This window comes from Protopterus annectens, chromosome 12.part0, assembly GCF_019279795.1.
Source record: "Protopterus annectens isolate FY-2018-M chromosome 12.part0, PAN1.0, whole genome shotgun sequence".
Classification (NCBI taxonomy): domain Eukaryota; kingdom Metazoa; phylum Chordata; order Ceratodontiformes; family Protopteridae; genus Protopterus; species Protopterus annectens.
Genome location: NC_056746.1, coordinates 811,594,811 through 811,613,069, shown reverse-complemented (window position 1 = coordinate 811,613,069; position 18,259 = coordinate 811,594,811). Strand labels below are relative to the sequence as shown.

Genomic DNA, 18,259 nt, shown 5'->3' with positions numbered 1-18,259 from the left:
AGCTACTAAGACTTTTTTGTTAAGAACACGTTCACAATTAGATGTGGCTTATCAGAAGAGGTGAACACTGTTGTCAGCTAAAGGACCTGAAAGTGCAGCTTTCTTGTGTTTCAAAAAAGAAAAAAGTATTTTAACTTTCAGATTATCTTTCATAGTTTTATAGTATACTTAATCCCATTCTGCACGGATCAGAATTTGATCTACACATGCAAAATGTTATGGATTGTCAGTGGGGAAAACACAAGAATACAATAAAAATCATCACAAGGCAAACAAATTACATTCAAGTTGTAAATTATTCTATTATATTAGCTCTAGAACCAAAACTTAATCACTGGGGCTAATAAGAAAAGTACAGTTTTGTACCTACCATAAATGTAGATGTCCGATAGACATGCAACTGCAGTCATAACATGTGGGTTGTCCTGCCTCAGGCAGCCCTCAGTCGGACGGATTCCAAAGTCTGGGTCCGACGTCGGCTGTTGTCGCATTTCTCTCCGACGTCAGAGCGGCTGGAGTACATAAGCATCAGCCGACGCCATCTTCTTCAGTGTTTCTTGCCCCAGATGCCAGGTGCCCTCCAAGGAAGGCTGTAATCAAATTGGAAGACAAAAACAGGATTCCAGAGAAATAAATGATCAATAAAACAAATACACCATAACAGATATCCCCAGCTTAGAGAAACAGGGATAGGAGAGGGTCCTAGGCATAGAGGGGTATGGAGGGAGGGAAAATCCGACTGCAGTTGCATGTCTATCGGACATCTACATTTATGGTAGGTACAAAACTGTACTATGTCCTTCAAGAATGCAACTGCAGTCATAACATGTGGGTAGAATACCATAGCTTAGCTGGGGGAGGAGGTATGCTCTAGGAAAAAGATGGTGTGGCAATCAAACCCTGCAGGATTGCCGAAGCAAAGCCTGCTCTGGCTCTGGAGTATAGAGGGAGATTGTAGTGTTTGGAAAATGTATGCACGGAGCTCCATGTAGCAGCTTCTAGAATGTCCTTAGTAGGCACCCCTCTTAAGAATGCTGTAGAGGTGGCTGTAGCTCTTGTGGAATGTGGTCTGACATTGGCTGGAACAGTCTTTCCATGAAAGGAATAACAAAATCTGATGCAATGTCCAATCCATTTTGAAATTGTCTGTTTTGAAATTGCTTTTCCTTGGACTGCAGGGGCGTAAGCTACAAAAAGTTGTTCAGACTTCCTACTGGCCTTGGTTCTGTCCAGGTAGTATCGAAGTTGTCTGTGAATGTCCAAGGTATGTAACAGTCTTTCCCCCTTATTCTCAGGATTGGGGAAGAAAGCAGGCAAATGAATAGCTTGATTCAAAGAAACCCTAGATACCACCTTTGGCATAAAGGTAGGGTTGGTCCTTAATGAAACCCTGTCTCTGTGAAAAATTATGAACGGTGGTATTGCCATTAGGGCCTGCAGTTCCGAAACCCTTCTTGCTGAAGTAATTGCCAACAGGAAAGCTGTCTTCCATGAGAGAAATTGCAAGTCAACTGAAGCTGCTGGCTCAAAAGGAGGTAGAGTCAGTTTTTCTAGGACAAAATTGAGGTCCCAGGCTGGCACTGGGGCCTTTCTTGGTGGCTTGATGTTCTTGATTCCCCTGAGGAATTGCCTTAGCAAAGGGTGTGAAAAGACTGGAGGATCAGTGTTATATCTAGCTGAAATAGCTGATGCATGTATCTTTATGGAAGAATATGAGAGGCCGTTCTTTAGCATATCCGCCAAATATTCCAAGATGAGTGAGATGTTCAACAATGATGCATCATGCCCCTTGCTGGTATTCCAATTGCTGAATCTCTTCCATTTTGCCAAGTAAACCTTTCTGGTGGATGGTCTTCGAGCCTCTGTTAGTATCCGCTGAACTTCCTTGGAGAGAGATAGGTTGAGGTTATTTATGGGATCTCCCAGGCTGTTAGCTGCAGTGTCTGAAGGTTTGGATGCACTGTTTTGAGATTGTGTTGAGTCAAAAGTAGAGGCCATTGGGGAAGGGCCCACCTCCTGGTGTGACATATGCTTCTTAGTAGTGGATACCAGTGTTGTCTTGGCCAGTCCGGAGCTATTATGATTCCCTTGGGTCTCTCTGCTTTGATCTTTAGTAGTACTGAGGTCATCAGTGGCAGAGGTGGGAATGCATAGATTGTTAGGAAATTCCAGTTGAATGAGAGAGCATCTATTTTCCAAGCTTTTGGATGGTATGTCCTTGTGCAGAATTTTTGTAGATGATGGTTGAGGTGAGAGGCAAATAGGTCTACTTCTGGCCTGCCCCATGTCGAAGTGAGTTGTGTGAAGATCTTCGGATGCAACCTCCATTCGTGTGGGTCTGTGAAATTCCTGCTTAGGCTGTCCGCCAGCACATTGTCTTTGCCTGGAACAAACTGGGATTGTAACTGGATGTTTAGGCTCAGTGATTTTTCCCAAAGATGCATTGTTAGTCTGCAAAGGGGGTAAGAGTGGGTGCCCCCTTGCTTGTTTATATACCACATCACAGTGGTGTTGTCTGGCCGTATCAGTAAATGGCCTTGTTGAAGTTGGTGTTGAAAGGCCTCGATGGCATGCATTACTGCCAGCATTTCCTTTTGATTTATATGCAGATGTGTTTCCTTTTGAGACCATTGTCCTTGTATACACCTGCCTTCCATGTGCGCCCCCCATCCAAGGTCTGAGGCGTCTGTGGTCATGGTCTGCGTTATCTGTGGTTTTTTGAATGACATACCTGTGTTGGCCTGGCTCACCGAGGCCCACCATAGGAATTCCTTTTGTAGGCATGGAATGAGCGGTATGGTTGTCTCCAAGTTGTTGCTGTGCTGAGACCAAATGCTTTTTAGGCACCATTGAAGCTTTCTCATGTGTAGTCTTGCTAATGGAACCAGGAGAATGCAGGATGCCATGTAACCCAGGGCCTGTAGGAATCTCCTTGCAGTCATCTGGGTGAGTTTTGCTAAACCTTTGAAGTAATGAGTTAACTTCTCTTGCTTGTCTTCTGTCAGGTAAGCCATTTGAGAGGCTGTGTCTAATTTGGCTCCTAAGAAGATTATTTGCTGGGATGGCTGCAGTCTTGACTTTTGAAAGTTGACTGTGTATCCCAGAGCTTGAAGTAATCGTATGACATAGTCCAAGTTTTTTGTCAACATCAATTTGTCGTCCGCTTGTATGAGGCAGTCGTCCAGGTATGGGTAAATTTGTATCCCTTGGAGCCTGCAATGAGCAATTACTGAAGCCAGGCATTTTGTGAATACTCTGGGCGCAGTAGATAAGTCAAATGGCAATGCTGAGAATTGATAATGCTCTGGCCCTGCAAGAAATCTGAGGTATCTTCTGCAGCTGTGTCTGATAGGGACATGCAGGTATGCCTCCTTGAGGTCCAGAGTAATCAGCCAAGACCCCTTGCCCAGCATGGGAAGGAGTTGCTGTAGAGTCAGCATTTTGAACTTTGGTACTATGAGAAAGGTGTTTATTGAGGACAAATCCATTATTGGTCTCCATTGAGATTCTTTTCTTGGAACAAGGAACATTCTTGAGTAAAACCCCTGGCCTTGTTCTTGTTGTGGAACTCTTTCTATTGCTTTCATTCGAGTCAGCAGAGAGATTTGCTTGATAGCCTCTGCCCTCTGGTTTTGTGGTAGGTTTGGCATGCCTTGTTTTCTTGGCAAGGTATGAAATTGAAACCTGTAGCCTCGGTCTATAATGTCCAAAATCCATTTGTCCTTTGTCAGTCTGTGCCAATTTTCTGCAAACAGAGATAATTTCCCGCCCAGGGAAGCTTCTATTTGTTCCCTGGTAGGCGGAAGTAGAGGAAAGTCATTGAGATTGTGGCTGTGGGGCAGGAGAAACCCCTGCGTCACTTCTTTGGTTTCCTGGCTGCCACTGTTGTCCCCTGTAAGGACCTCTGTATTGGCCCCTTCCTCGGCCACGTCTGTTTTTACCCCTTTGAAACTTTTCTGGATTAGGAAAGGACCAGTTTTTTGAAGGCCAATTCCTACTGAATCTGGGGGGTTGGACCTGGAGGAAATCTTTCACCGTCTGAACTGATTTTGCTTTTTCCTCGATGGTCTTTAACACATCCTTAGCATTAGCACCAAAAAGCTTGTTCTTTTCCAAAGGTGCATCCAGAAGTTTTGCCTTTACATGATCTGGTAGAGGTTGATCTTTTAACCATGCATGTCTACGAATGACTGCCCCTGTCATAGCTGCCCTACATGAAGCTTCCAGTGCATCATATCCACACTGCAGGAAGTGATTGCTTACTTGCTGAGTGTTATGTACTGCTTCCTGCAAAGCCTTCCTATCTAAAGGATCAGGAGTGGCCAATGTTTTTTGTAAATCTTCTAACAGGAAATCCTGATATTGTGACATATGAAAAAGGCAATTCAAGGCTCTCATGGATAAGGTAGTGGATGTGTAAACCTTTTTGCCCCATCTCTCTAATGACCTAGCTTCCCTGTTGGAGGGCAATGGATTTTTAGAGGTGGAAGCTGAAACTCCTTTAGGCCCCTGAAAAATAGTTTCCAAATCAGCAGTATGGGCCCTGAATAAATGGGAATGAGTTTCTGGGACCCTGTAATACCTGTCTGGCTTGGCTGGAGCAGGAGGAAGAGAGTCAGGGGTAACACTAGAGTCAGAATATAAATCATCCAAAACATCAAGTACAGGAGGAATAGCTAAGGGCCTGTGCTGGGGCTTCTTAAGGAAAGTCCGAAGGCGTTTTCTGGAATCAGATTATTCCTGGCCTTGCCACTTGAAATGTTCCCTCATGGTATGCAGAACTTCCCCAAAAGAAATATCCTCAGGCGGGGAGTCCGAGGGGATGGAATCCTCTGCATCCGAGTCCTCATAGGTCTGGAAGAGCTCTCCCTGGCTATCAGAGTGGACAGAGCCCTCAGAGTCTTCATCTGACGGAATAGGGTCAGAGGGTTCAACCCGGGGCCTTTTATCAGAAGGAGGTTGGGATCCTCTTTCAGGATGGGCCTGTGAACCTCTAATCATAGAAATTAAATCAGCAGCCATAGACATAATTTGTGTCTCTGGAGTAGGCTGAGGAAAGGTTTTAGTAGTAAGATGCTTTGTTTTGCTGGCTGCCTTAGCCCTGGTGTAGGCCTTAATAGACATGGCCATAGGAGGCCTGGCAGCTCCACGTGCAGGAGTGACCTTGTCTACAGCAATGGTCTCGGGCATTTCCTCGGTTTCGGTATCCGGAGGAAAATCGATAACTGGCGTCGGAGTGATATCTGGAATCGGAGTTGTCGGTAATGCGGTGTCTTCGGTTCGGAGCGGTGGAGAGACCGTCTCAGAGGGAACCAGAGCACCCGCGGTAGGTTTTGGCGTGGAGTCGGAGGTAGACGCGGGCCGAGGATGTCGGTCCTGGTCTTTTCGTTTCTTGGGAGTTTGTGATGTTGGAAGATCTGACGGCATTGTGTAAGCGAATTTATCGCCGAAAAAAATCTTCAGCGAACTCCGCCCGGCGACTGAGAGTGCGCTTGTTGAAGCGAGCACAGGCTACACAGGCTGAGACGTCGTGGTCTGGGCCAAGGCAAGGAAGACAGTAAGAGTGGAAATCCTTATGAGGTATTTGTTTACCACAAGAAAGACAATTGTTAACTTTTTCAGTAATTTCTGACATCGGCTGAGGCAAGAAAAGGTCCCCAACGGGGTACTTAGCTTTTTTGATGACTTCGGAATCGAAGAATACAGGAGCTGACCGACCGGCACTTGCGAACTGCTTCTGCTTCGGGCACAGCGCGGCAAGAAAGACTGAAGAAGATGGCATCGGCTGATGCTTATGTACTCCAGCCGCTCTGACGTCGGAGAGAAATGCGACATCAGCCGACGTCGGACCCAGACTTTGGAATCCGGCCGACCGAGGGCTGCCTGAGGCAGGACAACCCACATGTTATGACTGCAGTTGCATTCTTGAAGGACATCTGCACTGATACTTCTAATTACTATAATTCGATACGAGAACTAGAACCAGTATTGATATGCATCTTAAAAACAAAATTGTTCAAACACTTGAAATGATCGCATAAATACTGCCAGTCAAATTCAACATGGCAGCTGTTCAGCGCCTCTGAAAGATAATACAGCGTATAACTAAAGTAATAACCAAATGTTCGGAAATTGCCAAAGCTGTATTACATTTTGTTTTAGTAAAGGGTAGGCATACAACTTCTCTTCATGAAGGAGAAGGCAAACACACGATCACAATATACCTGTGTTACGCTGGCATTACATCAGAAGTGAAAAACAAAACACACAGAAAGAAATCACTATGTCCTGGTGCAAAAAAAGTACAGTTTTGTACCTACCATAAATGTAGATGTTCGAGTGCTCATACAGCTGCAGTCATTACAGATGGGTTATCCTGCAGTCAGGTGGGTCCTTGGTCGGCCGAATTCCAAAGTCTAGGTCCGGCGTCGGTTGTCGTCGCTTCTTCCCTGACGTCAGTGCAGCAGGGGTATAAAAGAGGCAGCTGACGCCATCTTCTTCAGTTTTTCTTGCCCCAGATGTCAGGTGCCCCCAGAGGGAAGGCAAAACATAAATTTATGTAATCGTGCAATATAGAATAATCAAAAAACATTAGTTGCAAGCAAATACACCATAAAAGAATACCCCAAATAGGTTGTATGAGAAGGTGTTTGTCATAAGGCCTGTCCTAAGAGGGGACAGAGGGGGGGAAACCTGGACTGCAGCTGTATGAGCACTCGAACATCTACATTTATGGTAGGTACAAAACTGTACTATGTTCATTGTGCATACAGCTGCAGTCATTACAGATGGAAAGAATCCCAAAGCTAAGTAGGGGTGGCAGGCACTAAGTGGAACTAGGAGGAGCGAGGATGCCCTGCAAGACTGCTGTGGCAAATCCTGCTCTAGATTTAGAGTATAGTGGAAGGTGGTAGTGCTTGGAGAAAGTGTGCACTGAACTCCAAGTGGCTGCTTCCGAAATGTCCTTGGTAGGGACCCCCCTGAGGAAAGCTGCAGAGGTAGCTGTGGCCCTGGTGGAGTGGGATCTGATGCATGTAGGCACAGTTTTTCCATGAAATGAGTAACAAAAGCGTATGCAGTGGGCTATCCATTTTGAGATTGTCTGTTTGGAAATGGCCTTTCCTTGAGCACCTGTAGCATAGGACACAAAGAGTTGCTCGGATTTCCTGAATGGCTTTGTCCTGTCCACGTAATATCGAAGTTGTCTGTGAATGTCCAAGGAATGTAGTAGTCTTTCCCCTTTGTTTTGTGGATTAGGATAAAAGGTAGGTAAGTGGATAGTCTGATTCAAAGCTACACTGGATACTACCTTTGGCATAAAGGTAGGGTTGGTTCATAAGGAAACTCTGTGCTGATGGAAAATGATGAAAGGTTGCACAGCCTTGAGGGCCTGTAGCTCCGAAACCCTGCGTGCTGAGGTGATAGCCAGAGGGAAGGCTGTTTTCCATGACAAGTATTGTAGTTCTGTTGAAGAAGCTGGCTCGAAGGGAGGAAGGGTCAGCTTTTCCAATACGAAGTTGAGGTCCCAAGCAGGTACTGGTGGTTTCCTTGGGGGCTTTATATTCTTTGCCCCTCTGAGGAATTGCCTTAAGAGAGGATGAGAGAAAAAAGGAGGGTCTGTGTTGTATTGTGCAGAAATGGCTGAAGCGTGGATTTTGATGGAGGAGAAAGAAAGTCCACTGTTTAACATCTCAGCTAGGTACTGTAAAATTTGAGGTAAATTTATTACCCAAGGATTCTGGCCCTTTTCTTGATTCCAGGCACAAAATCGTTTCCATTTGGCGGAGTAGGCTTTTCTAGTAGAAGGTCTTCTGGCCTCCAAGATGACATCCTGCACCTCCTTGGAGAGGAGGGTCTGATGGGAAATCAAGGAATTCTCCATGCAGCTAGATTTAGGGTTTTGAGCTGGCTGTGAAGGGTTTTGTAGTTGTGCTGGGACAACAGAAGAGGAACTAGAGGCAGGATCCATGGTGGGGAATGTGTCAGGCTCTTCAGGAGCAGATACCAGTGTTGTCTTGGCCAGTCTGGAGCAATGAGAATAATTTTCGGCCTCTCTGCTCTGGCTTTTAATAGAACTTTGGGCAGCAAAGGAAGAGGCGGGAAGGCACAGACTGTCAACGTTGTCCAATTGAAAGAAAGTGCGTCCACTTTCCAGGCCTGTGGATGATAGGTCCTTGAACAAAATGTTTTCAACTGGTAATTTCTGTGGGTAGCAAAGAGATCTATGTCTGGTTGTCCCCATGCCTAAGTTATCTTTGTGAAAACTTGAGGATGCAACTTCCATTCGTGTGGATCTGTCATATTTCTGCTTAGGCTGTCTGCCAGTGTGTTTTCCTTCCCTGGCAGGAATTGTGCCTGTAGTTGAATTTGCAAATCCAGTGCTGTGTTCCAAAGGGTCTTGGCTTGCCTGCAACAGGGGGTATGAATGAGTTCCCCCCTGTTTGTTTATGTACCACATCACTGTGGTGGTTGCCTGTCCTTATCAATAGCTGGCCTGGATGCAGCAGGTCTTTGAAGGTCATAACAGCATTTTGCACGGCTAGCATTTCCTTTTGGTTGATGTGTAGGTGCTTCTCTTTTTGTGACCATTTTCCCTGAATGCACTGATCTGTCATGTGTGCTCCCCCAGGCGTAGTCTGAGGCGTCTGTTGTGATGATTTGAGTTGCTTGAGGTACACAGAAAGGGAGACCTGTGTTTCTTTGGCATGCTTGAGCCCACCACAGAAATTCCTTTTCAAGGCATGGAATGAGTGGTATAATTGTTTCCAAGCTGTGGCTGTGTTGAGACCAAGTTTTTTAGGTACCATTGAAGTATCCTCATATGCAGCTTTGCACATGGGATTAGTAGGATGCAAGATGCCATGAATCCCAGAGCCTGCAGGACTTTCCTTGCAGTCAGCCTGGTGAAAGTTGCCATTTTGCTGAAGTATTGAGACAGTTGCCCTTGTTTGTCTGGCGTGAGGTAGGCTATCTGGGTGGTTGTATTCAAGCTGGCACCCAGGAAAATTATTTGTTGAGTGGGTATTAGTTTTGATTTCTTTTTGTTGACTGTGTATCCCAGGAAGTTCAACAGTTTTATTACAAACTCCAGGTGTTGCAGTAGTATGTCCTTGCTGTCTGCTTGGATCAGGCAGTCATCCAGATATGGGTAGATTTGTATTCCTTGTAGTCTGCAGAAGGCGATTACTGATGCCAGGCATTTCCTAAACACTCTGGGCGCAGTAGATAAGCCAAAGGGCAATGCAGAGAATTGATAATGGGTTGAACCTGCAAAAAATCTGAGGTATCTTCTGCAATCTTGTCTGATAGGGACATGCAGGTATGCCTCCCTGAGGTCCAATGTTACCAGCCAAGACTCCTTGCCCAGCATGGGAAGAAGCTGCTGTAATGTGAGCATCTTGAATTTTGGTACCTGTAGATATGCGTTTAGGATGGATAGGTCTAAGATAGGTCTCCAATCTTTGTCTTTCCTTGGTACCAGGAATAGTCTGGAATAAAACCCTTGACCTTGTTCTTTTGCAGGTACCTCTTGAATCGCTTTCATGTCCATGACAGCTGAAATTTGTTTTTGTGCCTCTGCCCTTTATTTTGTGGCAGGTTTGGCATGCCTCTCAATTTTGGAAGGGTGTGAAAGTGGAACCTGTAGCCTCTGTCTATAATGTCCAGAATCCATTTGTCTTTTGTAACAATATGCCAATTTTTTGAGAATAATGCCAGTTTTCCTCCCAAAGGTGCTGCCATTAAAGCTTTGCTTGGCAGGTATAGGGGGAAGTCACTGTGTCTGTTTTCTAAAAGACTGTGATCTATCTTCTCCACCTCTTGGGGTTGGTGCTTGCCACTGTCTGGCTCTGAAGGATCCTTGAGGTTGCCCTCTACCCCTTGGGTGTCTGTATCTGCCCCTTTGAGGTCTGTCCGTGGCTGGAAAGGACAAATTTTTTGAAGGCCAGTTTCTGCTGAAACGTGGAGGTTGCACCTGCAGGAAATCTTTCACTGTTTGCATTGATTTCGCTTTTTCCTCCATTTTCTTTAGTACCTCCTCAGCTTTAACACCAAACAATACATCTTTTTGAAGGGGTGCATCTAATAATTTAGCTTTGACATGATCTGGCAAAGTTTGCTCTTTGAGCCAAGCATGCCTACGTATAACAGACCCCGTAACAGCAGCTCTACAAAACCACACTGCAAGGTATGTTTACCCACTTGCTCTGCACCATGCAACAAATCCTGCAACTCTTTTAAATCTGGTTGTTCTGGTTGTGTCATCTTGCTTTTCAGCTGAGATATCAAAAACTGTTGATACTTTAACATATGGAACTGACAGTTTAATGCCCTCATGGTTAAAGTGGCCGAGGTGTACACCTTTTTTCCCCACCTTTCTAAAGATCTGGAATCTCTCTCCGAAGGTAATGGTTTTTTAGCAGTAGAGGCCTTAATTCCCTTGGGACCCTGTGAAATAGTTTCTGGGTCAGCAGTATGGCTTTTGTATAGGAACTGGTGAGAATCAGGAACACGGTAATACCTGTCTGGTTTAACAGGAGCTGGAGGCAAAGAATCTGGATTAAGGCTGGCTTCTGAGTACACATCATCCAATATATTTAGAACAGGAGGGATAGCCAGGGGCCTATGCTGGGGGAGCAAAAGAAATTCCCTGAGCCTTTTCTTGGAATCGGAGTAATCTTGGCCTTCCCAGTAAAAGTATTCCCTCAATGTATGTAGGGTTTCCCCAAAAGAATAGTCCTCAGGGGGGGGGGGGAGACCGAGGGAATAGACTCCTCTGCATCAGAGTCTTCGAAAGGAGAATAGGCATAATCCTGGTCCTCAGAATGTTCTGAGGTAATAGAGGCTTGATCTGAGGAAGGGTAGTCTTCCTCTAATCTGGGCCTTTTGTCAGAGGGGGGTTGAGAACCCCTGATAAGAGTAATGAAATCCTCAGCCATTTTGAGCATCTGTTTTTTAGGCATGGGGCCTTGAGAGGGGGTCTGAGGCCTGTTTTTTGTTTTTCATGGCTGCTTTAGATTTAGTGAAAGCTTTAATAGAGAAGGAGGAAGGCCTGAAGACACCTTGAGAAATGGCAGGCCTGTCTAAACTCTGAGTTTCCCCGCCAAGAGTGGCGTCGGTATCTGCAGTAGGAATGGGGACCGAGAAGCCTGTGATCTCGGGTACTGAAGACACCGGTAATGTAGTGTCATCGGTACTCAGGGGCTGCGTAGGTGCCTCGCTGAGCACCGGAGAGCCGGTAGTCAGCCTTAGCGTGGTCTCAGTAGTCGGTGCGGACCTCGTATGTCGGTCCTTATCTTTGCGTCTTTTACTCAAAACTGGAGTCGGAGTATCCGACGACACAATATAATTAAATTTTTTGCCAAAATAGTGAAGGGCGAACTCCGCCCGGCGCTTAATAGTGCGCTTGTTGAATCTAGCACAAAAACGGCAGGCCTAGATGTCGTGGTCTAGACCTAAGCAAGGTATACAGAAAGAGTGGAAATCCTTATGTGGTATTTGCTTCCCACATGAAATGCAATTATTAACTTTGTCTGACATCGGTCTGAGGCAAGAAAAGTTTCCCCAACGGGGTACTTAGCTTTCAGGATGACTTTGGCTGAAATATTTTCGTAAATCTCAGGAGCTGGCCGACCGGCACTTGCGAACTGCTTCTGCTTCGGGCACCACGCGGCAAGAAAGACTGAAGAAGATGGCGTCGGCTGCCTCTTTTATACAACTGCCGCACTGACGTCAGGGAAGAAGCGACGACAACCGACGCTGGACTTAGACTTTGGAATTCGGCCGACCAAGGACCCGCCTGACGGCAGTATAACCCCATCTGTAATGACTGCAGCTGTATGCACGATGAACATCAGGAAGTTGCCTGTTGAGAGATGAGGTAAACAGGTCTATTCGAGGTATACCCCACTAGTGGACCAGATCCAAGAAGACCTCTCTGTGCAGCATCCATTTGTGGTTGTTTGTGCTGGTTCTGCTCAAAAAATCTGCCTGTTTGTGGTGGAGGGAGGGGATGTAGGTCGCTAGTAGAGAGATTTCCTGTGAGGTAGCCAACTCCCAAAGCAAGACAGCTAGTCTGCAAAGCAGGTAGGACTTGGTCCCCCCTTGCTTGTTGATATACCACAGTACGGTTGTGTTGTTTGTGTATATCAGAAGAGTCCCCTGTAGGAGGAAAGGTTGGAATGCCTGTAGGGCTAGCAGGATTGCTCTAATTTCTCTGGCATTGATGTGTTCTGATTTTAGGTGATTCGGCCACAAACCTTGCACCTGTCTTAGTCCTAGAGTAGCTCCCCAGCCCAGGTCCAAGGCATCTGTGTGCATTACCTGGGTGGGTTGTGGTGGTTGTAGTGGGAGTCCTGGGTTTCTTTGTACCTGGTCCCACCACCACAGTATCTCCTTTTTTAAGCAGGGAAGAAGTGGTACAGCGTGCTCCAAGGGCTGGTTGTGTTGTTTCCAGACTGAGTGAAGGTACCACTGCAGCTTCCTCATGTGGAGCCTTGGCTAAAGGTAGCATGGGTATTGTGGCTGCCATGTAACTCAATAGTTACAGGTACTGTCTTGCAGTCAACTAGGTCGATTGGAGCACCTGGAAGAGGTGGTCTGACAGGGAGCTCACCTTTGGGGGTGGCAGGAAAGCCTCCATGAGGTCTGTTCTTATTCTGCACCACAGAAAGACGATGTCCTGAACTGCCTGGAGGTGGGATTTTGGCAGATTTATCTGGACTCTCAGGGACTGCAATAATGAGATCACCAGGTCGAGGTGATCTTGTAATATTTGTTGGTTGGGAGCCTGGATGAGCATGTCGTCCAGGTAGGGGAATATCTGTATCCCCTTCGTCCTGGCGTAGGCTACCACTGGAGTCAAAGATTTGGTAAAGACTCTTTGAGAAGTGGAAAGACCAAAAGGCAAGGCAGAAAATTGCCAATGAGAGGAGCCCACAAAGAATCTTAAGTATTTCCTGTGGGAGGGTTTGATAGGGATGTGGAAGTAGACATCCTTTATGTCTAGAGTAGCCATGAATCCCAGTGGAGTAATCGGGGAAAAAGGGTAGGCAGAGTGAGCATTTTGAAGGTAGGTAACTTTAGGAAGAGATTGAGATAGGAAAGGTCCAGGATGGGTCTCCATGGTCCGTCTTTTTTGTGGACCCAGAAGAGCCTTGAATAAAAACCTTTTCCTTTTGCAGATGAGGGAACTGACTGTATAGTGCCCTGGTCTAGTAATGTCTACAGTACTGGTTGTAAGAGGGGCAGTTGTTGTGAAGGGTTACGGGGAATGCCCTTCCATATGGGAAGAGAGAGCCAAGTCATGTAGTAGCCCTCTTTGAGGATAGACAGGATCCATTTGTCTTGGATGATCTGGGTCCACTGAGGCAGACAATGACAGAGGTGGGCAGACAGGGGCACGGTTGGGGGTAGGTTGAGGCAAAGGTGGCAGGTAGTCAGATGCTACCTGCCCTGTCCTGAAAGGAAGACCTCTGGCTAGATGCAGAAGGTGCTCTAGGCATAGGAGGTTGTTTCTTGGTGTGTTTACGACATCTGGCACTGGGGTTGGGGCAGGATTGTTTCCTGATAAACTGTGTTTCAGAGGGATAGTTCCAGTGGAACTTGGGAATTGGTGAGACCAGGAGATGTTTGAGGTCCTGCATCTCTTTGCCCTTTTGTTGCAGTGATTTAATGAGGTCTGCTACTTTGGATCCAAAAAGTGGAGCATTATCCAGGGGTGCATCCATAAGCTTGGCCCTAAAATCATCTGGCAGGGGTTAAAGCGGAGCCAAGAATTTCAGCGTAGGGTGGATGCTCATGCTGCTGACCTAGCAGAGGATTCAGCAGAATCACAGCTGCACCTCTCTGGTGACTTGAGATGTAAGGGCCAAAAGGGAGGACAGGGCTGTTTGCCCAGAGAATCTGGAATATCTGACAAATGTTTTGTGGCAGATTGCAAAAGAGATGGGTTATACTTACCCATATGGGTCTGGTAGGTAGTGGCTCTAAAGGCCAATGTAGCAGAGGTATAAATCTTTTTCCCTATTCTCTCCATGGTCTTGCTGTCCTTGTCGGCAGGGAGAATAGTAGTTGTGGGTAACAATTTGGTGGCTTTGTCAGTGGCCACAGATATAGTGGCTGGATCAGCTGGTGGGGACACTTTATCAGGTGCTTAGCAGTGTCAGATACTTTGTACAGCCTATCTGGTCTGCGTGGAGCAGGAGGCTGAGAGTCAGGATTAGTGGATGCTGAAGGAAAGGCATCTAGAAAGGCTGACAGGATGGGAGGAACAGCAGATGGGCTAGGTTTTTCCATTTGAATGAAGTCATAATACCTGTTCTGTACCTCAGACATTTCTGAGGAATCCCATTCAAAATGTTCCTTCATCCTGCTAATGGTCTTCTCACTAAATGTTAAATCTTCCACTGGGGAATCAGGGTCCAGGGACTCTTCCTCAGGGGATCCGTATCCCAAAGGGGATGAAAGTTGTGAAATGTACGAGAGAGGTTCTTCAGAGGAGTCTGAAAGGACCTCCTCATCCCTAAAAGTTTGGTCTGTATGCATGGGCCTAGGGCTTAGGAGAGGAGGAGGGGTGGAGGTGGAAGAAGATGTAGGCCTCAATGCCATAAAGGCGCTAAAGAGGCTCTGACTGAAGGCCTGCCAGTCAGGCATGCTTTCAGAAGAGGGAGCAATATGTTTTCTCTTCTCCCTTCTTTTTAAAGGAGTGGTGGCCAGTTTCCTAGAAACCGGGGACTGTAAAGGAGCAGAGGTCTCTGACGACTCCCCATGAATTGAAAAGAAAGTGGATGCTTGTGTTGGGTCCAAACATATTTGCCACTCCTCCTAAGCAACCTTTTAGTTCATGCTGCAAACTTTTAAGAGTAGTACACACAGACAGACCTGCAAGTCCTGTTTTTTAATTTAAACAAGGAACATCTTTTATTAAATTATTATTTGTCACATAGGCAATCGTACATTTATATAAATGAAAACAAACCATATTGACAATCTTAGTTGCAAGCATTACACATCACAAACCATATTGACATAATTTTAATTTTACTTGCAGACATCATACATCACTTATAATCTTCCCAATCATTTTCAGTCAAACATTATATAGCTCATTCAAATCCTGCCTTCTTAAACCTCATTCCTCCCCTGTATGTAGTGTTCCCACAATTCCCATTTTTTATGTAATTTTTTCCTACACTTTTCTAAAGATCCCAAATTCCAATTGTTCTAGCTCTGTTACTATATTCATTACTTCTAGCACAGTTGGTTTAGACTTTGATTTCCATTTTCTAGTAATTGCTTTTTTTTTTTTTTTTTTTGCAGCCATCATAATTAAACTCAGCAAGGCCTTACTGTGCCTAGGCATTTCCAACTCAGTATATAACAGCCCAGAAAAATCATTTCCCTAGATACACCAATTTGATCACCCAGTATCTCTGATAGAGCAATCTGCAGGGAATCTTTAAAGTTTGCCAACTGATTACACTCCCAGAAAATATGTTCCCAATTACCTCTTTCTTCCTCATCACACCTCCAACATTTCCTGTCTACTCGAGGAAAAATTCTTTGGAGTCTATATGGGGTATAAAAATACCTATGTAAACACTTCCATGCAAAGATCCTAAATCTTCTAGACTCTGTTGCACATTTGGGAGGCAAACATGTATCCCCCACTGTTTCTCTGTAAACTGCTTATCCAATCTCTCTTCCCAATCCTTTCTAACCTCCTCTGATTAAGTCTTGTTTATTTGTTTGTATAGATTTCCCTAGTGCAGGTGTTTGTAGACCCACTGGTTTTCAAAGAAAGAGAAAGTCAAACAGGATTGGAACTTTCATGGCTTGAAAAGAAAGATACAGTTCACATTGGAGCTCAATGCTACAGGCTACTGGGTATAATGAGACTTGCGGTAATCTGTCACAACAGTTGAATATTTAAGGCCTTTGATTTTGTTTTGGTAAGCTATCTCTGGTACCTTTATGGTTGAGCCAAAGGGGCACTATCAAGTACTGTATCAAACTTGCAGTATGTCTTCTGTATTTATAATGCTAGATCTCTTCATTTCAGTCACAATTAACCCTCCGTACAAACAATGATCTCTCAGGGGAAACTTATAGGTTTGACTTCCTCCAGTAACCCTGTTTTCTCAGCTGTTCCCACTATCTAGGGTCTCTATTCCTTTTTTTCCCATACGTCTTCTGAATTCTCTTTCACCTTAGTTTTTCTGAGCTTCAGGGTTGTATACTATGGGCAACAGATGTCTTTTTAACCTACCACTATGTAAATACGATTCTGCTCCCCCTTGTTGTTCCCTGTCTGACTCCATCAGTCCTCTCCTTCTAGCATCTGTCCTTTACTGACTGAATACTTCATAATCATGATTGAGGACTGAAACTGGCAGGGCCAGTGTTAGCATTCTGTTAGCCACAGCAAATATCAAGCTGGGGCCCCCAGCCACTTCCAGTCTAAGTATCATCCTGCCACTGCCACTCCTCCTAGGCATCCTTTTAGTTCATGCTGCAAACTTTTAAGAGTAGTGCGCACAGACAGACCTGCAGCTACAATGCTCTTACATTACAACAGACCTATAACCACACTATATTGGCCATTCTCACAAAGGGACACTTATCAGTTAATGGCAATTAGTTGCAACAATTATACATTACAACAACTCTATGTACAGGTCTGGGTGTATGTGAAATGATGCCCTAGGTCTACTGTTTCAAACACATATACACAAACCCTGCACTCCTCCCTCTGATTCCCGACTTCTTGAGCTCCCCATACCTTGCACATTACTTTTTTTTTTCCTTTTCCCACATTTTGCCTTAAGCAACAACTTTCAATATGTTCTGAAGTCCATTTTAATGTTTTTTTTTTCCTTTTTACACAACCGTTTCATTCAATGAAGAATTGAACAGAAATTATGATTAAAGAAAGAAATTCACCGTTGCTGTTCAGCTTTAGTTTTCCTTACATCCTTTCAACACACCTTTCCTGACCAAGACAGCAAAGTGAAGGCTCAATAAGCCATAGATTTAGAGAGAGTCTGGTATGTACTTTTTACAGCATTTTCTCAGCCTTTTAATTAAATGGCCTAAACAAAAATCATGAGAAAGAAAATTTTCAGTCTATTTTTTTCATGGAAGACCATAGTCCCACCAGGGGCTCCAATATCCTAGACCTGGTCATTACCAACATGGGAAATCAATGCTCCATACCTATGGTCACCCCCTCGTTAGTCAGGTCTGACCATAAGCTAATCCACCCTTAACATCCACATCCCACCCCCACCCCCCAGTAAAGAAACCACCATAAAAAACTTCTCCAAAGCCAACTTCATGCTACTCAAGTCAGAAGTGACAAACTTCATGACACCCATGCAGACGGGAACTGAAAGTTCAACTGCTGAATCCTACACTAAGGCACTGTACGAGCACATCCATTCATGCATGAATCGTGCCATCCCAAATAGAACCAAAATGCTCTCATCCAAAAAAGGAAGCCAATCTGGTGGTCCCCTGCCATAAACAAACTTTACAACAAAAGGAAGAAACTTTTGCAGAAAAGAGGAAAATCCCAGGATGCAAAAAACTCCCTTACTAGCCTCAGTAAGAAACTGAGATGCCTCATAAAATCCTCCAAAGCTAGTTACGAAAATAAAATTGCCAAAGATTCCAAAGACAACCACAAAGCATTCTATAACTATGTCAAGAATCTAAATGGCAATGCTCAGATCTGCTCTGAGCTAAAACAGAATGGCATTAAATATACTGATCCGAAGGATATTGCCAATATCCTGGCAGATCGATTCAGTGCCAACTTCACCCCCCTCTCACCCCTTAAATGGAACATCTCAATACCGGAAGATTGCCAAATTCCAGTAATAACGGCCACACAGGTACAAAACGCACTCTCTAAAGCCAAGAATACAGCATCCATGGGACCAGATGACATCCCGGGCTGTGTACTACATGAACTACAATAAGGACTGGCACCTCACCTAAGTGTCATGTTTAATCATAGCCTCACCTCAGGTTTCATGCCCACTGAGTGGCGTACAGCTACAGTTATCCCAATCCACAAGGGGGGATCCACCTTGGATCCCGGAAACTACCGTCCCATCAGTCTGACAAGCCTTATCTGCAAGGCCATGGAGCGTATTATCATGGAACTTATAAACAAAGACATTGGCAACCTTCAAACACTGGACCCCACCCAGTTTGGGTTTGTGAAGGGCCGATCTTGTCTCCTGAACCTGACTGA

At 45.1% G+C, this 18,259-nt stretch overlaps 1 protein-coding gene across 1 annotated transcript in view; it reads right to left on the bottom strand.

Annotated features, from left to right (window-relative positions):
- Nucleotides 1–18,259, bottom strand: part of LOC122816814 (zinc finger protein 704-like) — a 977,436-nt gene that overhangs the window by 212,951 nt on the left and 746,226 nt on the right. The gene's annotated exons all lie outside the window — the stretch shown is intronic.